Here is a 10,157-nt window from a genome sequence, read left to right as displayed (position 1 = left end):
GCTAATATCCATGTTTTTTGTGAAATTTTGGAGGTTTCGGGACCCGGTGTAGAAAATTATAAATATTTTAGGGGATACATCTCGGGGTCATATAATGCCTTTTGGGACCATATATGATCCTTATATGTTGTCATAAATGTTCGTATTAGGCTTTAGTTAATAAAATCCATGCAAGTTGTAAACCGGTAATTAAATTGGCCGTTTAAAGGAAAATTGGCTTGTTCCACCAACATAATTGGACTCCTGGAGGGTATTAGAGAACATGGTAAACATTTCGGCAATTTTTATTTCTGGGCAAAAAATAATCAAAAAATTCTAAAATTGAAGTCTTGAAATTTTTTAATAGCCACGTTTTTTTAAAATTTGGAGGTTTTTCGGCCCGGTGTCGAAAAGTCTTGAAATTCTATGGGATACATCTTGGGGTAATATAATGCCGTTTGAACAATATATGATCATTATTTGTTGTCATAAATACACGTGGTAGGCTAGAATTAAGAAATCGATGCAAGTTGTAAATCGGTAAATTGGTCGTTTAAAGGCAAATTGGATGGTTCCACCCACCCAATTAAACACCTGGAGGGTATTAGGGACCATGGTAAATATTTCTGCAATTTTTATTTTCGGGCGAAGATTATTAAAAAATTTCAAAATTGAAGGCTAATATCCACGCTTTTTGTGAAATTTTGGAGGTTTCGAGGCCCGGTGTAGAAAAGTATAAATATTTTAGGGGATACATCTCGGAGTCATATAATTCCGTTTGGGCCAATATGTAATCCTAATATGTTGTCATAAATGTTCGTATTAGGCTTGAGTTTATGAAATCCGTGCAAGTTGTAATATAAACCGGTAATTAAATTGGCCGTTTAAAAGCAAATTGGATGTTTCCACCAACCCAATTGGACTCCCTTAGGGTATTAGGGACCATAGTAAACGTTTCGGCAATTTTTATTTCTGGGCGAAAAAAAGTCAAAAAAATTCTAAAAGTGAAGTCCAATTTTGTGAAATTTTGTGAAATTTTCTGGACCATTTATCCACGCTTTTTGTGAAATTTTGGAGGTTTCGGGGCCCGGTGTAGAAAAGTATAAATATTTTAGGGGATACATCTCGGGGTCATAAAATGTCGTTTGGGACCATATATGATCCTTATATGTTGTCATAAATGGTCGTATTAGGCTTGAGTTAATAAAATTTGTGCAAGTTGTAAACCGGTAATTAAATTGGCCGTTTAAAGGCAAATTGGATGGTTCCACCAACCCAATTGGACTCTCGGAGGGTATTAGTGACCATGGTAAACATTTTGGCAATTTTTATTTTCGAAAGAAAAATAGTAAAAATATTCCAAAATTGAAGATTAATATTCACGTTTTTTGAGAAATTTTGGGGGTTTCGGGGCCCGGTGTCGAAAAGTCTTGATATTTAAGGGGATACATCTCGAGGTCATATAATAATGTTTGGAACACTATATGATCATTATTTGTTGTCATAAATGTTCGTGATAGGCATTAGTTAATGCAATCGGTGCAAGTTGTAAATCGATAAATTGGTCGTTTAAAGGTAAATTCGATAGTCCCACCCATCCAATGGGAATCCCAGATTTTATTAGGGACCATGGTAAATATTTTGGCAATTTTTATTACCGGGCGAAAAAAAAGTCAAAAATTTCAAAATTGAAGACTAATATCCACGCTTTTTGAGAAATATTGGAGGATTCGGGGCCCGGTGTCGAAAAGTCTTGAAATTCTAGGGGATACATCTCGGGGTCATTTAATACCGTTTGGAACCATGTATGATCATTATTTGTTGTCATAAATATTCTGGGTAGGATTGAGTTAATGAAATCGGTTCAAGTTATAAACCGGAAAATAGGTCGTTTAAAGGAAAATTGGATGGTTCCACCCACCCAATTGGACTCCTGAAAGGTATTAGGGACCATGGTAAACATTTCGACAATTATTATTTACGGGCGAAAAAAATTCTAACAATTCCAAAATTAAAGGCTAAATCCACGCTTTTTGAGAAATTTTTAAGGTTTGGGGCCCAGTATCGAAAAGCTTTGAGATTCTAGAAAATACATTTGGGGGTCATATAATGCCCTTTGGAACAATATATGATCATTGTATGTTGTCATAGATATTAGTGGTAGGCTTGAAATATTGAAATTAGTGCAAGTCGTAAACCAGTAAATTGGCCGTTTAAAGGCAAATTGGATTGGTTCCACTCACCCAATTGGAATCCCGGAGGGTATTAAGGACCATGGTAAACATTTCGGCAATTTTTATTTTCGAGCGAATAAAAGTCAAAAAAATCCAAAATTGAAGGCTAAAATCCATGCTTTTTGAGAAATTTTGGAGGTTTCGAGTCCGGGTGTCGTAAAACCTTGAAATTTTAGGGGATATATCTCGTGGTCATATAATGATGTTCTGAACCGTTTATGATCATTATATGTTTTCATAAATGTTCTTGGTAGGCTTGAGTTAATGAAATCGGTGCAAGTTGTAAACCGGTAAATTGGCCGTTTAGAGGCAAATTGGTGGTTCCACCCACCAAATTAGACTACCGGAGAGTATTAGGCACCATAGTAAACATTTTGTCAAATTTTATTTTCGTGAAAAAAAAAATTAAAAATTTCAAAATTGAAAGCTAATATCCACATGTTTTGAGAAATTTTTTAAGCTTCGGGGCCCGGTGTCGACAAGCTTTGAGATTTTAGAGGATACATATCAGGGTCATATAATACTGTTTTAAACCATAAATGATCATTATATGTTGTCATAAATGTTCGTGGTAGGATTGAGTTAACTAAATTGGTGCAAGTTGTAAACTGGTAAATTCGCCATTTAAAGGCAAATTGGATGGTTCCACCCACATCATTGGACTCGCGGATTGTATAAGGGACCATGGTAAACATTTCGGCAATTTTTATTTACAGGATAAAACCAGTCAAAAAATCCCAAAATTTAAGGCTAATATCCACGCTTTTTGAGAATTTTTTGAGGTTTCGAGGCGCAGTATCGAAAATCCTTGAGATTTTAGGGGATACGTCTCGGGGCCATATAATGTTGTTTGGGACCATATATGATCACTATATGTTGTTATAAATGTTCGTGGTAGGCTTGAGTTAATGAAATCGGTGCAAGTTATAAACCGGTAAATAGGCCTTTTAAAGACAAATTGGATGGTTCCACCCACACAATTGGACCCCCGAAGGATATTAGGGACCTCCTGGTAAAAATTTCGGCAATTATTATTTTCGGGCGAAAAAAAGTCTAAAAATTCCAAAATTTAAGGCTAATATCCACGCTTTTTGAGAAATTTTGGAGGTTTCGGGGCCCGGTGTCGAAAAGCCTTGATATTCTAGACAATACATCTCGGGGTCATATAATATCGTTTGGATCCACATATGATCACTATTTGTTGTCATAAATGTTCGTGGTAGGCTTGAGTTAATGAAATCGGTGCAAGTTGTAAACCGGTAAATTGATCGTTTAAAGGCAAATAGGATGATTCCACCCAGCCAATTGGACTACCTGAGGGTATCAGAGATCATTGTAAACATTTCAACGATTTTTATTTTCTGACGAATAAAGTAAAAAATTTCCAAAATTTAAGGTTAATGTCCACGCTTTTTGTGAAATTTATGAGGTTTCAGGGCCCGGTGTCGTAAAGTCTTGAATATTTAAGGAATACATTTGGGGGGTCATAAAATGCCTTTTGGAACCATATATGATCATTCTATGTTGTCATAGATGTTAGTGGTAGGCTTGAAATAAGGAAATTGGTGCAAGTTGTAAACCGGTAAGTTGACCGTTTAAAGGCAAATTGGATGGTTCCACCCACCCAATTGGACTTGCGGAGGGTATTAGGGACCATGGTAAGCATATGGCCAATTTTTATTTTCGAGCAAAAAAAAATCAAAAAATTCCAAAATTGAAGGCTAAATTCATGTTGTTTAAGGAATTTTGGAGGTTTTGAGGCCCGATTTTGAAAAGTTTTGAAATTTTAGGGGATACATCTCGAGGTTAATGCCGTTTGGAACCATATATGATCATTATATGTTGTCATAGATGCTAGTGGTAGGCTTGAAATAATGAAATCGGTGCAAGTTGTAAATTGGAAAGTTGGCCGTTTAAAGGCAAATTGGATGGTTCCACCCACCCAATTGGATTGCCGGAGGGTATTAGAGACCATGGTAAACATATCGGCAATTTTTATTTTCGAGCAAAAAAAACTCAAAAAATTCCAAAATTGAAGGCTACATCCATGCTTTTTGAGGAATTTTGGAGGTTTCGAGGCCTAATGTCAAAAGGTCTTGAAATTTTAGGGGATACATCTCGGAGTCATATAATGTCGTTTGGAACCATATATGATCATTATATGTTGTCATAGATGTAAGTGGTAGGCTTGAAATAATGAAATCGGTGCAAGTTGTAAATTGGAAAGTTGGCCGTTTAAAGGCAAATTGGATGGTTCCACCCACCCAATTGGACTCCTAGAGGGTATTAAGGACCATGGTAAACATATCGGCAATTTTTATTTTCGAGCGAAAAAAGTAAAAAAAAAATTCAAAATTGAATGTTAAATACATGCTTTTTGAGATATTTTTGGAGCTTTCGAGGCCCGACATCGAAAAGCCTTGAAATTTTAGGGACTACATCTCGGGTTCATATAATGCCGTTTGGAATCATTTATGATCATTATATGTTGTCATAAATGTTCGTGGTAGGCTTAATTTAAGGAAATCGGTGCAAGTTGTAAAATGGTAAATTGGTCGTTGAAAGGAAAATTGGATGGATACACCCACCCAATTGGACTCCAGCACCATGGTAATTAAAAATTTCGGCAATTTTTATTTCCGAGTGAAAAAAGTCAAAAAATTCCAAAATTAAATGCCTTTTGAGAAATTTTTGAGGTTTCGGGGCCTGATGTCGAAAAGTTTTGAGATTTTAGGGGATAAATTTCGTGGTCATATAACATTGTTTTAAACCAGAATTGATCATCATATGTTGTCATAAATGTTCGTTATAGGCTTGAATTAATGAAATCGGTGCAAGTTGTAAATCGGTAAATTAATCGTTTAAAGGCAAATTGGATGGTTCCACCTACCCAATTGGACTCCCAGAGGATATTAGGGACCATGGTAAACATTTCGACATTTTTTTATTTTTGGGCGAAAAAAAGTTAAAAAATTCCAAAATTAAAGGCTAATATCCACGCTTTTTGAGTAATTTTGGAGGTTTCGGGACCCGTTGTCGAAAAGGCTTGAGATTTTAAGGGATACATCTTGGGGTCATAATAATGTCGTTTGGAACCATATATGATCATTATATTGTTGTCATAAATGTTCGAGGTAGGCTTGAGTTAATAAAATCGGTGCAAGTTGTAAACCGGTAAATTGGCCGTTTTAAGGCAAATTGAATGGTTCTACCCATCCAATTGGGGACTCATGGAGGGTATTAGGGACTATGGTAAACATTTTGACAATTTTTATTTACGGACGAAAAAAAGTCAAAATATTCCAAAATTGAAGGCTAATATTCACGTTTTTTGAGAAATTTAGGAGGTTTCAGGACCCGGTGTCGAAAAGACTTGAGATTTTAGGGAATATATCTCGGGTCATATAATACCGTTTGGAACCATTTATGATCATTATATGTTGTCATAAATTTTTGTGGTAGGGTTGAGTTAATGAAATCGGTGCAAGTTGTAACCGGTAAATTGGTCGTTAAAGGCAAATTGGTGGTTCCACCCACCAAATTGGACTACCGGAGGGTATTAGGTACCATGGTAAACATTTCAGCAATTTTTATTTCCGGGTGAAAAAAAAGTCAAAAAATTCAAAATTGAAAGCTAATATCCACATTTTTTGAGAAATTTTCTAGGGGTTTCGGGTAGAGCGGTTAATTCGAGTAAACGGGTCGGGTTTGAGTCGGTAAGAGTGGATCAGGTCAATACGAGCCAGATCAATTTCATAACCTATGCGGGTCGGGTTTGGGTTGGGTCATACTTGAGTCGGGTCACATTGGGTCATACTTTTTATCGTGTTTGGGTCGGGTTTAGGTTGGGTTAATAACAGGTCGGATTACATTCTGGTCGAGTGAACAATAGGTCGGATTTAATTCGGGTTTTCACGAGTTAAAACGGGTTAGGGTAATTCTCAGGTTCGAGTCAGGTTCGGTTCAAGTCAATAATTTGAGGGTTAGAATCTGGTCGGGTAATTCTCGGGTTTGAGTCGGGTTCGGTTCAAGTCAATAATTTGAGGGTTATAATCAGGTTGGGTCATTTTCAAGTCGGGTCATTCTCGGGTTTAAGTCGGGTTCAGTTCAAGTCAATAATTTGCGGGTTATAATCAGGTTGGGTCATTTCTAATTCGGGTCATGTTCGGGTTTAACTAACTATAATTAGATAGTTATCACTTTTATCAAGCTAATTATTTCCTTTGACTATAATATTTATGGAAATATATTAGGGAACTATAGTCTATAATTTAGGAAGATAATTATGTTTTTTTACTATACAACAAATATATACTACAGAGTATATTTAACTCTTAAATTTGAGGATGATGCTACTTTCTTTTGCCGGCCTGGACCGACTTGGTCTCTCTAGACAAAATGCTTTGATCAACAATAATAAGGTGGTCAAAATTGCATTTAAGGTGATTTAAAATCGGGTCAGGAACAATTTGGTTGAATTTAGGTCGGGTCAATAACAAGTCGTGTTGATTTCGAGTCGGGTTAGTAACAGATCGAGTTGAATTTTTGGGCCGGGTTAGTAATAGGTTTAGTAAAATTCGGGTCGGGTCAATAACAAGTCGGGTTGAATTTGGTTCAGGTCAATAACAAGTCGGGTTGATTTCGGGTCGGGTTTGTAACAGGTTGGGTTAAATTCGGGTCTAGTTAAAAATAGGTCGAGTTGAATTCAAGCCAGGTTAGTAACAAGTCGGGTTAAATTTCGGTTTTGACGGGTTAAAACGGGTTTGGGTCAATTTCGGTTCTAGTCGGGTTCGGTTCAGGTCAATAATTTACGGGTTACTTCGGGTCGGGTCATCTCCAGGTCAGTTCATGTTCGGGTTCGGGTCTCACATACTCGGATCAACTTGGGTCTAGGGTTGGTTTCAGGTCGGGTTTGGGTCACCATTTTTCAGGTTCGGATGGGTTGGATAATAATCGGGTTTGAGTTGGTATTTCAGGACGGGTCAACTTTTAACAGCTCTATTTGAAATTGTTTAACAACTACCAATTCAATTATTCAAATTATGAAGATAACTCTTTATACTAGAATTACTCAAGAAAAATGTAATTTAATTTAGGTTGTTATTAATCTATTGATGACATTTAGAAATTAAAAAAGCTAATTTGAGTACAATTCAGCTCAAAACAGAAAGAGTATGTAGTCTTATGAAATAATTTACTACGTAGTTAATAAATATTAGAATTAAGGAAGAGGAAATTCAAACTCTATTATTGTACTTAAGATTTATACAATTGTATAGTAATTTGGTGGAAATCTGATTACTAAAGACAATGGAGTTTTTCCTTTATGAGACCAAAAAGGAGGTGCACGTGCATTTCCTACTCTTTGATTTAAGGGTACATTAAATTTATAATTAACAGTTTAGCATTATCAATTTTCTTAAAATTCTAATTAGAAGAATTAAAATACATATGTCGTACCTTGATATTGTAAAATAAAAAACAATATCCTCAGTAAGTTGGTACCATTATCAGATTTATCCTTCATAATACTTTTTTTTTTTGAATAGCTATCCTTCATAATACTTAGATCAATAGATCGGATCACATGATTTATTTTTTGTCCTCCTATTTAAATACTTAATTTCAAAAAGTTGTCAAGCAATAGTAGTGACTAATGAGTGATTGAGCATATAAAATCAATATTCTTTTTTTTTTCTTTTTAAATTTACTTAATTATCTATATTTCCCATCTACTCAAACAATGTAGTTGCTAGCTTAGCATAATTTATTAATGTGAACAAAAATAATGCAGCAACAATGGCCGGCCGGCCGCGTCATTATTATTATTATTATTAATATTGTCACAAGCTCCAGTGATGTTATCACTCGACTTAATACAATATGTTAATATTCTCATAATATTGCCACAAGCTCTAGTAATATTAGATCTTTTTTAAACGCCCAAAATAGTATATGGGACTAACATTATGAAACGGAGAGAGTATATATATATGTGTGTGTGTGTGTTTTGCACTTGTGCATATATACATGTTCACATTTACTTAATTTCAGTTCAGTTCAGCTCTGCTCCTAATTTTCCTCTCTCATAAAATATTCAGTTCAGTTCCAATCAGTTCAGTTCAATCAGCTCCAATCAGTTCAATTCAGTTCATTTCAATTCAGCTCAGTTCAGTAGATGTGAACATACCCTAAATTCCCCCTACCCTTTATTTTGATGAATTTTAGTGTGAAAATATGTTTATATAATTTCGATGAAAAATAAATATTAATAACCAGTCTTGTATATGGTTTTTTTTGTTTCTCTACAAACAATTTCCCTAATATTTTATGTGCACCTCTCAATCTCTTTAACTTTAAAACTAGTACATAAAAATACCTTTAAACAAATGTATTAGGCTATGGGAATAACAAAATTTGTGCTTTATTTCTTTTATTTTTTTTCTCTAAAGTACAAAGTTTAGATATCATTACAATCAAGATTGTCCCAAATTACAAGAGATTAGAGAGACTATAGATGGCTACGTTTTCTTCTTATCAAAGCAATAATATCTCAAAATTTTAATTATAATCTTTGTAAAAAGCCTCATTTATTGAAACAAGTTTTAAATTTGTTTTGCTTAATTTGTTTGTAATTTTTATTTTATATGGTTTGTATGTGACCTTTAGATAGAAATCTGTGGCCCGGCCCTCACTTTTGCTTTTCATTTAATTATAAAACGATTTAACGTACGTTTATTACTTTTTGGTTTGAATAATCATGGATCTTTAGGGCTTAAAGCCCGGATTAACGGTCAAATCATACTACCTTAGTGGTTGTCTTCCTTGCCTAATCTTCTCTTAATTTCATGGAATTTGTTTATTTTTCCATGCATGCATGCATTGCATCTTATCAACAACTCCTGAATTAAATGAAACTTATATAGTTAGATATATAATTATTGAGATAAAGGGTTGCATATATAAACTTGAGTTAAAACTATGATACACGTGCAATAGTCATTATATAATTAATTGTTAGTGTAAAATTATAATGTCAATTCATTATTTGGTTCTATATATAGTACGTACTCTAGCAACATGTTATACATGATCGTTTTTGCCAATTATTGATCTTTTTGTCAATTATTCTGTATCATAATACTAAAGTGTTTACAATTACAATACTGAATTTAAATATGGTATTACTTTAAAATGATTATCGTGGCTTGTTTATTGGTACGGTGTGGATCGGAGAGAATGACATGTACGGAAAAAATAATATAAACGGAATTTAATTTTAGGTTGAACGCCCTCATATAATTATAAACAACCAAGAAAACTATCATTTAGAATAATTTAAATAAATAGTTACATCATTACATGATTAATTCATCCATACATAATTTTAGGTTAGTGAAGTAGTGAATTAGCATGTTTTTTAATATGTTAAACTAGTTTTACGCACCGACGATGCCCCAAGTTATTGCATTATTTCATAAAGAAAATCTTTATTAGTATTTAATTTGTATTATTGAATGACAAGTATAATATGAAAATAGATTAGTGTCTACCACAATAGAGTTAAAGTCGTGGGTTCAAATTAAATCTTGTAAACACCATATTTATAACCATGGAGTGAAAATCATATTAAACGAGGAGAGCGCCACGTGGCATGTATAGATAATTAATTCCGATTTAATTAATTTTTAACTTTGCTCGGTTATATTCTTTCCGCTCCAAATTTAAGTTTCACACAAAGTACTCCCTTCGTTAATCATTTTCCTACTTTCTTTTTTAGTGTATTTTTCATTATGTTCCTGTTTTGTTTTACTCTCTTATATAGTTATAAAAATATATATGTATTTACAAAAAAAAAAAAAATTCTTTTTTAATACTCGTATTCTTTATTTCTTCACTTCTTCAAGAAAAGTTTAAGCTTTATATATGTATAATCATGTTAAT

This window comes from Chenopodium quinoa, unplaced genomic scaffold (assembly GCF_001683475.1).
Source record: "Chenopodium quinoa cultivar QQ74 unplaced genomic scaffold, ASM168347v1, whole genome shotgun sequence".
NCBI classification, from domain to species: Eukaryota; Viridiplantae; Streptophyta; class Magnoliopsida; order Caryophyllales; family Amaranthaceae; genus Chenopodium; species Chenopodium quinoa.
This window is presented reverse-complemented; position numbering follows the sequence as displayed.